Source organism: Cupressus sempervirens, chromosome 4 (assembly GCF_028749045.1).
Source record: "Cupressus sempervirens isolate cs-2001-9-10 chromosome 4, ASM2874904v1, whole genome shotgun sequence".
Classification (NCBI taxonomy): Eukaryota; Viridiplantae; Streptophyta; class Pinopsida; order Cupressales; family Cupressaceae; genus Cupressus; species Cupressus sempervirens.
In genome coordinates this window covers 242,296,521-242,309,145 of record NC_143121.1, presented here as the reverse complement: position 1 = coordinate 242,309,145, position 12,625 = coordinate 242,296,521, and the positions used below count along the sequence as shown (strand labels likewise).

Sequence of the window (12,625 nt, the reverse complement as noted above, 5' to 3'; positions counted from 1 at the left end):
ATGTAGTATCATGTTGTATATTGATTTTATATCTAATGCATGTGCATTCTTTGTATATCTGTTTGAGGTGTATTTTAAGAATAGCAGTGATGAATGTATATCGAGGTGGCTAAATTTGGTTTATCCTATTTAGTTAATTAATTCAGTGATAATTTTAAAATAAATTGGGTGAGTTAGTTACATATAAAAGATAATTGGCCTTACCTATAACTTAAACCTATATGGTTAAGTACGGAGAACAAGGCTTATCTCTATTTTGTCATTGACAAGTATAATAGAGAATTTCGTTATGTGCTGACTATGGGTATACCATACATGGATGCAAAATCTTAGTGCCATAATGACGACACCTCAGTATATATATAATTCATTTACGAGTTAGTCTTAGTGCGAGTTTAATTTTGCAATCATGAGTAAATGTTTACTTCTTGCATGTTATTTATGAAACTACGCTGTGTTGAAGTAATTAGATATTTGCATTTTATTTATGTATGTGTTTATTCTAACATGCATGCAAATGGATTATGTTTTTTTATATCAATGTGTACTGAGCCCCCTTGCTATGTTGTGTTGCATTATTGTATTTTTTTTAGGAGCTTCGAGTTTACAAGTAGCTAAAGATGCTTATTGAAGTTCTTCTAGAATCATTATTTATTTGCTTATAGGGTCCATATTTTGGACATGGGAATTTAAGGATGAGATTGTACTTCATTATTGTACTGAACTCATTATGTATTAGAATCTTTATGGAATCATATTTGGATGATATTTACTTTTTATTTGAGGTTTTCAGATTGAGAATGTTTCAATCTGTGTATTTGTTCTTGTATTAAATGATTTGATTAAAAAAAATATGGTGTCCTTTGTGCGTGTTTTGGGTTTCATATTTATTTGTTTTTGCTTGTGGTAGTGTTACATTTGGTATCAGAGCATAGTTTAGAATAACCAGGACTTTTGGGTTATAGGGTTTAACCCATTATCAATGCATATTAATAGATTTTTGTTTTTAGGTTGCTATCATGCCTCATGTCACTAGAGGAATTCGGGGACGTGGCATTCAAAAGGATAAGCCTATTGGCCGAGGCAAGGGCAGGGGCTGTGGTAGAGGTCCTAGGCACCAAAATTTTGCAAGGAATGATTATTTTGATCAGAATGCTAGGGTTGGAAACAACCAAGATAATCAGGGAAATCAAGCTATGGTACTTTACAGGATACTGGAACGTCTTGATAATATTGAGGCTAATAACCAGATTCCTAGTAGGGGAGTTAACGATAGAAGACCTCTTGTGCAAGGTATTAGCCTTCCTATCAAGGATCTTTCTAAGATGAAAGGATCGTTATTCTACGATACAAAATAGGGTATAGTGGCAGAAGCTTGGCTGCTGAACATTAAGCAATGCTTTGTCTTACACCGTTACTTGAGTAACGTGAAGGTAAGATGGACAGTTATGCATTTGAGAGGATTTCATTCCTTGTGGTGGGAGCTAGAGTTGGAGAAGCTAGGCATTGATATCTCTCTACTTACTTGGGAGCTCTTTGTAGAGAGATTCAAGGAGAGGTTCATGTCAGAATATTGGCGTCAGGCTCGTGCAGAGGAGTTCTTTCAGATTGTGCAGTTTGGCTCTATAGTGGAAGCTTATGAACATAGGTTCTATGAGCTTAAGAAGTTTTCTGGGTGGGCTGAAAATGATAAGGCCATGATACAACACTTCATCAGAGGGCTTTTTCCCAAGATTGGGGAGGAAGTGAGAACTTTTCGACCTTTGACTATGCAAGAAGCTTCGGAGTGAGAAAAGCTGATTGAAATGAAGTCTGGTTATCATGGGGCTTCATACAAAACCAGCATGAATCCAACTACTCTAGATGTTAGTAGGAATCAAAAGCCTCCACAAGGTAGTTCAAAAATAGGATTTTCTAGTGGGAAATTCAAGAAGAGAAAGTTTGGTAAGAATTCCAAGGGTTCAAAACAGCCTAAACCATCTCAAACACCTTAGAGTGTGCAGAGTAATAAGCCATTTCCTAATTCTTCTAGTTAGAATATGGGATTCAGGAAATTTGTTGAGTGTTTTCATTGTGGTCAGTTGGGTCATTACTAGTCTTAGTGACCTAACTGGGACAAGCCGAAGGTTGGACCTAAGCTAGCTAGGTCTAAAGTTACAGTTGGTGATTCTGCCAGGAACCACCGTATCTTTGCAACTTTGGATCAGAAGTAAACCGAACACTAGAACATGATTATTGAAGCTCAGGGTAATACTCAAGGTATGAAAGTATCTATTTTATTTGACTCTGGAGCTACAGATTCATTTATTTCTTCTACTTCAGTTGCAAATAGAGGAATTCCTGTGGTTAGGACAAGGGATAGATGGCAAGTGGACTTAGCATCAGGATCCAAGGTGAACGTTGATACTATTGCTCCTGATTGTAAGATTCATATGAAAACTTTCACTTCTTCAGCGAACCTTAGGCTTATACCTTTAGGATCATATGACATAGTTTTGGGTATGGATTGGTTAGAACAGCATCTAGTAATTTTGGATTAAGTTAATCAGTTGTGTAGATGATCTTGGATTAGCAAGAGTTATTGTGGGAATCAAGAGACCCATCTCTTTGCAGATAATTTTTGCCAAGCAACTGTTAAGGTGTGTTCGAAAAGGTTGCAGTTTGTTTGCCATATTGGTAAACGACTTAAATGATTCCATGGATAAAGGTTCTTTTCATGATCATCTAGTCTTGTAGAGTTTTTCAAATGTATTTTTCAAAGAGATTTCAAGAATACCTCCGAGAAGAGAAATTGATTTTTGAATCGATTTAGTGCCAGGAACAGAACCAATTTCCAAGACTCCTTATAGAATGACAGCTCAACATCTGGTTGAACTTAAATTTCAGTTGGAAGAGCTTTTGGAGAAATGTTTGATTTGTCCCAGTGTTTCACCATGGGGTGCTCTGATAATCTTTGTCAAGAAGAAAGACAGTTCTTTAACACTTTGTATAGACTATAGATAATTGAACAAGGCCACTATTAAGAATAGGTATCCTTTTCCTAGAATTGATGACTTGTTTGACCAGGTCAAGGGTGCCCAAGTTTTTTTGAAGATTGATATGAAATTCGAGTATCATCAACTTAGAATCCAAGAAGCTGATATTCATAAAACAACTTTTCGCACCAAGTATGGACACTACGAATTCACAGTAGTACCTTTTGGGTTGACAAATGCACCTTCTTTCTTCATGAGCCTAATGAATGGTGTGTTTAGAACTTGCCTTGACAAGTTCGTAGTGGTATTTTTGGATGACACATTAGTATATTCTAATTCTGTTGAGGAGAATGAGTAGCATTTAGGGTAAGTTTTGCAATGCCTTCGCAGGAATAGACTGTATGCCAATCTTGAGAAGTGTGAATTCTTCAGATCAAAGATTTTCTACTTAGGACATATCATTTCAGGTGATGGAATTTCTGTAGATCCATCCAAGATTTAGGCTATTGTTGATTGGCCAGCACCTACGAATGTGTTCGAGGTTTGAAGTTTGATGGGTTTAGCAAGCTATTACCGTAGATTTGTGTCAAACTTCTCCAAAATAGCACATCTTATCACATCTCTTCAGAGAAAAGGGAAGAAATTTGTATGGACAGAGGAGTGTGAGGTAGCATTTTAGAAACTTAAGGAATGTTTAACCAGTGCACCAGTTTTGGCAATCCCTGATTCAGCTAAGGAATTTGTGGTTTGCACTGATACATCCTTGGATGGAATTGGGGTAGTTTTGATGCAAGAGGGATATGTTATAGCTTATGAGTCCAGAAAGCTAAAGAGTCATGAGGTGAATTACCCAACTCATGATCTCAAACTTGCTATGATAATGCATGCTTTGACTAAGTGGCGACATTTTCTTTTGGGTCAACAATTTGAGTTACATTCTAATCATCATAGCCTTTAGTATCTTTTCACACAACCAGATCTCAATGCTAGGCAACAAAGATGGATGGAGTTCCTATGTGAATATGACTTTAAGATTAAGTATGTGCACAGGAAGGAGAACGTGGTTGCTGATGCACTGAGTAGAAGGCGACATGAATTATCTTCTTTGATCCTAATGGTGGATCTTAGGGATAAGATACTTCAAAATCTTTCTGTAGATCATTGGTTTCAGGATGTTAAGGCTGTTATTGATAGTGGCAGCATCTTAGAAGGGCGTTTTGAGGGGTATTTAGTGAATTCTAAAGGTTTGTTGTTGTATAGAGGGAGTGTGTACCTTCCCGAGTGGGGTGATTTGAGAAATCTAGTTTTTTTTTAGGCTCATAAAGCACCATATTCAACTCATTTGGGTGTCAAGAAAATGCTTGCTGACCTTAAGCAGCATTATTATTGGCCTAGAATGAAGAGAGACATAGCAGATTTTATGGCTTGATGTTTGGAGTGTCAGCGAGTTAAAGCTGAACATCAACACCCTAAAGGATTATTACAGTCACATAGTATTCTAGAATGGAAATGGGACACCATTTCTATAGATTTCATAACTAGATTTCCTATTACAGCTCATACAAATGATGCTATTATGGTGGTAGTAGACCAATTTTTGAAGGTTGCTCATTTTATTCTGGTGAGATCATCCTATAATGCAACAACGGTTGCCAAAGTTTATATGGAATAGATAGTTAAGTTACACGGGATTCCTAAAAAGATTATTTTTGATAGGGATCCAGTGTTTACTTCATCTCTTTGGAAATCCTTGCAGCGAGAGTTAGGTACTCAGCTAAATTAAAATCATCAAAAAATAGACAGACAAACTGAACGTGTCAACCAGATTCTGGAAGACATGCTTAGGATGTACATAATGGATAGATAGAATAAATGGGAGGAGTACCTACATTTGGTAGAGTTCGCGTACAATAATGGATATCACAGTTCTATAGGTATGGCACCATTTCAAGTGTTCTATGGTAGACCTTGTAGGACACCTCTTAGCTGGGATAATTTGGAAGATAGGACTCTTTTAGGACCTGATATGTTGCAAGATTTGGAGCAGCAGGTTAAGAGGATCAGAGAGCATCTTATTACTACTCAAGATAGACAAAAGAAATATGCTGATAAGCATAGAATCAATTATCAATTTTTGGTTGCTGATAAAGTGTTTTTCCAAGTAAGGCCGCATAAGAGTCCAATTTGGTATGGAAAGGGATCCAAGTTAGCACCACAATTTGTAGGTCCATTTGAAATTCTAGAGCGGATTGGACCAGTTGCCTACAAACTTTCCTTGCCACTGAATCTTTCACGCATTCATAATGTATTTCATGTTTTAGTTTTGCATAAGTATATTCTTGATATTGCTCATGTGCTTGACTGGAAAAATTTGCAAATTTTGGATGGTCAAATCATGCTAGAACCAATACAGATCATGCAAAGCAGAACCTCGAGTTTAAGAGGAAGATAAATAAAGTAGGTAAAGGTCATATGGGACCCCAATGATGAAACATCTGCTACCTGGGACGACACTATAATGATGAGAGTAGCTCATCCGTACTTAGTTGCTGACTTCCAAGAGAAAGTCAAAACTAGTGGGGGAGGATGTCATGCTTGACCTTACTCTTTCCTGTTTCTCTCTATTTGCCTCAGATGTTGCTGTGGTTCAAGTTCATTGCTTTGATATTATCAAACTTTGTTTGTTAATTTGTTAAATTTAATTAGTTAAATTTGGTCGGTGTTGATACAGTTAAAGTGATCATCGCCTGGTTATGTCAGTATAGTTGTGATAAGCATTCAGCTATTTCGACTGACTGATAATGTTGATTCTTAATGCATGTTTGAACTCAGAATAGATATTAATTTTGAGTTGGATGGTATTGAATTTAATTAAATAATAGAATGCATGACTTAAGCATTGAATTAATATGTTAGGCATTCTAATTCTAAATTGATTTATGTTAAGAATTAACTATATTCTTTTAAGATAAACATGGATGTTTTTCAAAATTTTAGAAAATTAAACACATTGTTATGAGTATGGAAAATTCATTCTGGTGTTACTCAGATTTGGAAAAAAAAAACCTCTTATGTGTATTGATGTTTTCTCACCCATATGTACAAATGTATTTTACTGGTGAAATCTATTAATTCTAGAGTAAATGTTAGTTCATGTAAATGCTTATTTATAATAAGTTTACATTTTAAAAAAAAAATTCACACAAATTTAAAAGTGTGAAGTCATTATATAAAAGCTGTTAAGTTTGATCACCACAGCTATAACATAGAAGTTATAGTTTCACCCCTTTTATTATATTGGATATAGGGATTTTATTGTTATAAAACCCTAAGGGGGTTTCTAATATTTTGAAAGGGTCATATGATTTTATTTTTCGAAAGCCAATTATGTGGTGGTGAATAGGGGTTGTCATCATACCTAGTCCTACAGTTGAATTAATGCATGGAGTGGGAAGTAATGGCACATAGGAATGAGTCAGCAATTCCATCTTGGTGTTTAAGTTTGCAGGGTTTTGGCTGGGATTTGGGCCACTTGCTTGGTGAAGTAAACCACCTGTGTGGTGTTGCTGTTGAATAGGCAACATGGTTGGAATGGAGCTCTGTTTTATGAGACTCAATTTTTTGTATTGCTCTCAGCTACAGTTATTTCTTTTGAGGTTTCTCTTAAGGCTATCAATTCAATTTTTAGGGCTTTGGAGGCGAGTTGAATCTCAGAGCCGTGGGTTGAGCATTTGTTCACCTTCTCAGATTTTTGAGGTAGGGGGCTTTTCTTATAGCCCTATACTCTGTTATGCTATGTGTTATTTATTTCTTTTGAAGATGCCAAAAAAATGTCATTTAAAATGAATGGTTACGTTTTTGTATATATATCGACACCCATGGTTGAGTGTATGCAGGGTTTAAAGTTATGGAACTCTGTGTACATCCAAAAATGGATGTGGGTATAGCGTGACCGCTAAGAAAAATTTGCATGTTGTATTAGCAAATTTTAGATATAATATTAAATATCATAAAGTCTATCGAGTAGCTGATACTTTGTGTTAATAGGCATTATATTTCGATTTCAAAATAGAAATTTTTTTGCTATCTGGTTTTAGTTATCTTGTTTTTATGAGATCTGGAAACGGGTCGGTGTTATTATGGTAATAGCAGAGGCATTTCGTCATAGAGTTCGCAGGAAGTTAAGGAATATGTTTAGTTTGGAATGTTCTTCTTTTTTTTGTTTTCGCTATTCTTTGTCAGCATTATGAGAATAAGAGTGAACATTTCTCTGTTTACATGGTTCGATTTAGATTTTAAATCCAAGCCTGTCCTATGAATTACATAAATACAGACAGGTAATAAACTCAATCTGACCCACAACGATTATAATTGAACATCGGTATTTTAAAGTCTTTTCTGATATGTGAGTTGTAAAAAAGAAAAAGAAAAACTAAAACATAGAAAAACCTTCGAGCATTTTCATTAACTATGGAAGGGCATTTGGTCTTATGGTTAACTCGAAATTTATAAAAGTGTTGTAGTAATATTTGTTAGCATATTATTTTTGTGTGTTGTTGGTAGTCGATGCCGTGGAGAATTGTTGTGTTGACTTACTTATCATCAAAAATAGGTGCCTTATGATAATTAGGAACTTGGTAAGATTGTTGTTATCAATACCAGTCAGGATATCTTGTTGAAATAGAAAAAAAGAAAATTGGAAAACAGGCCGATACACACACACACACACACACACACACACACACACACACACACACACACACACACACACACACATATATCACTGCGATATCATAATTGCTCAGTAAAGAAAGAATGTATAAAGATATCAAGTTAAAGTAATTGCTGCTTATTGAATTTTGCATTTAATTTGATTCAAAATCACAGTTTCATATGTTATTAAGATTCTGGTTATGGGCAGTGACATATTGTTAATTAGTTGGTGCAATTCAAAAATTGGAGTTAGCTTATGAATTGACCATAAATAGAATTAGCATTTGGATATTGGAGTTTATGTGGAATACATGGTATCATTATTGATGTTTGGTTATATATATATATATATATATATATATATATATATATATATATATATATATATATATATATATATATATATATATATATATATATATATATATCACATTACTTGAAGAAGTCTGCCAAGCAAGATTAAATTAGTTTGAATATGTTTTGAAGCATTCGAATGAACATTTATATGATGTTTAGAAAATAAAATTCTATGAATTAGTAATCTTTTTATTATAAAGAGGAGTTTCAATTCATTAGTTTAATGAAGATGTTTCAAGCATGAGACAGATTATGATTTGTGTTGATGAAATGTCTTTTAAAACAAGAGTATCATAGACATTTTAATTTGTATCTTGATCAAATTGAGGATAAATGTAGATGGTTTGGTTAGCTAGAAATTGATGTATACTATGAAGATTCTGTGAGTATTGTTGAGTTGAGGCTAGTTCAATTGTATTTCCATGATCTTGATATTATGGGTTATATTTCTAATGAATAAACTATCTATATTTAACTTTGAACTTGGCAGAATATGATGTGTTACAAATAGGTTAAAGAATGTAGTATCATGTTGTATATTGATTTTATATCTAATGCATGTGCATTCTTTGTATATCTGTTTGAGGTGTATTTTAAGAATAGCAGTGATGAATGTATATCGAGGTGGCTGAAATTGGTTTATCCTATTCAGTTAATTAATTTAGTGATAATTTTAAAATAAATTGGGTGGGTTAGTTACATACAAAAGATAATTGGCCTTACCTATAACTTAAACCTATATGGTTAAGTACGGAGAACAAGGCTTATCTCTATTTTTTCATTGACAAGTATAATAGAGAATTCCCTTATGTGTTGACTATGTGTATACCATACATGGATGCAGAATCTTAGTGCCATAACGATGACACCTCAGTATATATATGATTCATTTATGGGTTATTGTTAGTGCGAGTTTTATTTTGTAATGATGAGTAAATGTTTACTTCTTGCATATTATTTATGAAACTACACTGTGTTGAAGTAATCAGATATTTGCATTTTATTTATGTATGTTTTTATACTAACATGCATGTAGACGGATTATGTTTTTTTATATCAGTGTGTACTGAGCCCCCTTGCTGTGTTGTGTTGCATTATTGTATGTTTTCTAGGAGCTTTGAGTTTACAAGTAGCTAAAGATTCTTATTGAAGTTCTTCTTGAATCATTATTTTTTTTTTATAGGGTCCATATTTTGGACATGGGCATTTAAGGATGAGATTGTACTTCATTATTGTACTAAACTCATTATGTATTAGAATCTTTATGGAATCATATTTGGATGATATTTACTTGTTATTTGAGGTTTCTAGATTGAGAGTGTTTCAATCTATGTATTTTTTCTTGTATTAAATGATTTGATTAAAAAAAAATATGGCATCCTTTATGCTTGTTTTGGGTTTCATATTTATTTGTTTTTGCTTGTGGTAGTGTTGCAACCCCTAACTTACCTCTTAGATTTTCATATGCATCCTTAAGTAATGGTTTTGTGAAAATATTTTGCAATTTATTCTTTTGTATTGACATATTCCATCTTCACCTATTTGTTTTCAACTAACTCTCTTACATAATGATACTTGATTGCAATGTGTTTAGTTTTGGCATGTATTACTGGATTCTTTGAGATGTTTATAGCACTGGTATTATCACAATAAAGTATCATAGGTTCTATTATTTCTTCCTTCTTTCCTTTGAGTAGATTCTTGATCCATACAATATTTGTGGAGTTTATATTAGTAGCTACATATTCAGCTTTAGTTGTGGATTGTGATGTACAACTTTTCTTTTTACTAGTCTAGGTAACTAGTCTCTTGCTTAAGAAAAGTGCTCCTCCACTGGTACTTTTTCTATCATCTATATTACCTCCCCAATCAACATCAATGTAGGCTCTTAAATCAAACTTTTCATTCTTTTTGTAGTATAGGGCAAAACCTTCTATTCCTTTCAAGTATCTCATTATTCTTTTCACTGCCATCAAATGATTTTCTCTGGGATTTGTAGAGAATCTTGCATCTATTCCAATAGATAATGTAATATCAAGTTTTATATGTACAACATATTGCAACTTACCAATCATTGACCTATATAGTGTTTGATTCACTTCAGAAGAATCATCATTCTTTGATAGTTTCTATCTTGTATCCATGGGTGTGCTTACTAGTTTTGAATCTTCTAGTAAAAAAAATTTAGTATTTCCTTGATGTACTTTGACTAAGTAACAAATATGACATACTTAAGTTGATTAAATTTTATTCCCACAAAGAATTTGATTTCACCAAGCATTGACATTTCAAATTCATGTTTCATTTGATTACAACAATCCTTGCATAAAGCATCTTTTTCTCTAAGTATTATAACAGAATTTTGTTTCCTTTTTTTTGTTTTTATGTACAGATTGCTATTTTCATTAGTTCTTTCAAATGCAATCTTCACAAGATACTTATGAAGTCTTTCATACCATGCTCTTGGTGCTTGTTTCAAACCAAAAAGAGCTTTGTGCAATTTACACACCTTATCCTTATTGTTGTTATCAAGAAATCCCTTTGGCTTCTCTATATAAACTTCTTCAAATATGCCATTTAGAAATGTAGACTTAACATCCATCTAGTAAACTTTGAAACCTATATAGGCAGCATATGTAAGTAATGTTCTTACTCCTTCCATCCTTGCAATAGGGGAAAATTATTTCCCATAGTCTATTCCTTCCTCTTGTGCATATCCTTTGCAAACCAATCTGGCTTTGTTTCTTGTTATTTCACCATTTCCATTTAGCTTGTTCCTAAACACCCACTTGGTACCAATCACATTTTTGTCATCTGGCCTAGGAACTAAACTCCAAGTTTTATTTTTCTCTATTTGATCAATTTCATCTTCCATAGCTTTGTACCAATCATCATCTTCTAGAGCATCTTTAACTATTTTGGGTTCTTTCTTGCTTAGAAAAATTGATTCATTCCTCAGTTTATTCCTTGTCATTGGTTTAGCATCCTTGTTTCCAATGATTTGATTACTAGGATGATGTCTTCTTACATGTTTGGATAGTCTTGGCTTTGTTCTTGTTTCCTCATTTTTTCTTTTAGCCTCTAAGTCACTATGTATATTTTTGTTAGGTATATCATCTTCTCTTTCAAGTATACTAATTTTAGAATCAAAATGTTTCATTTCTTCATTGTGTAACTCGGCATCTAAATGCAGCTTGGTTCTTAAATTCAACTTGGCATTCACTAGCTGTGACTTGACTATTAGTGAAACTTGTTTCTGGATCCACTTGATTGGTTACTTCTTCTTTAGTAGATATTCCTTCCTAGAAGTATACAAATGATTTGTATTCTTCTAGTCTTTTGATGGATTCATCATCAAAAATTTACATTTGCACATTCCACAATCTTATTAGTGTTAGTTATCAAACACTTGTATGCTTTACTTCTTGTGGAGTAGCCAAGGAATGTGCCTTCATTACTTTTTGCATCAAACTTACCATTTCTTATATCTTTGAGAATATAAGATTTTTTCCTAAATACTTTAAAATATTTCACATTGGGTGTATATCCATACCATAATTCAAAGGGTGTTGAATTAGCACCTTTCTTGATTTGTACTTGGTTTAGGGTATCTATAGTTGTACTTACAACTTCTCTCTAGTATTTTAGGGCAACATTCATTTCCATCATAAGTGTCCTAGCACAGTCCATTATTGACCTATTTCTTCTTTTAGCAATTCCATTCTGTGGAGGGGTTCTTGGTGCAAAAGTTTGTCTTTCGATTCCTCTATCATTGCACAACACTTCAAATTCTTTGGATGTGAATTCTCCTCCTCTATTTGATCTTAAACATTTTAGACTCTCACATGTTTCTTTTTCAACTCTTTCCAAAAACCACTTAAACATTTGAAAGGCATCATACTTTTTCTTCAAAAACATGGTTGTCATCATCCTAGAGTAGTCATCTCCAAATAACATTATATACTTGTCTCTTTTGTAACTTTTCACTTTTATATGTCCACACAAGTTAGTATGAACTATCTCTAGTATCTCTTTAGAGGTGTAAGTTTTACTTTTGAAGCTTGACTTGGTCATCCTGCCTAGCTAACATTGTTTGCAAATCACATTATTAGGCTTTTTTAGTTTGGGAAAACCTCTAACTTTCTTCAAATTACTACTATTTATCAAGTTGTCAAAGTTGACATGACACAACCTTTTATGCCATAAGCATTCATCATCAAATTTCATCATAAGACAAGTAGAATCCTCTATGTCAAGGAAAAATAGATTACTTCTAGTTTGGTCTCCTTTTCCTATTAGTTTTCCAATTTTTTCATATATCATGGAAGTCTTGTTTCCAAATTCAACTTTGCATCCTACATTGCTTAGTTGTAACACACTTAATAGATTATAATTCAATCCTTCAATATAGTAAGCATTATCATTAGAGATATTTTCTGTGAGGTTAATGGAACCTTTTCCTTTTATCAAATATGGATCATCATTACCAAATCTAACATTGTTTCCATCAAAATGATTTAAGGTAAGGAACCTACTTTTATCTCCTTTCATATGATGTGAGCATCCACTATGAATGATCC

The 12,625-nt window shown here is 33.4% G+C and overlaps 1 pseudogene; it reads left to right on the top strand.

Annotated features, from left to right (window-relative positions):
• The first annotated feature begins 1,019 nt into the window (after positions 1-1,019).
• LOC149560911 (alpha-glucosidase-like) overlaps positions 1,020-12,625 on the top strand; it is a 32,254-nt pseudogene continuing 20,648 nt past the window's right edge.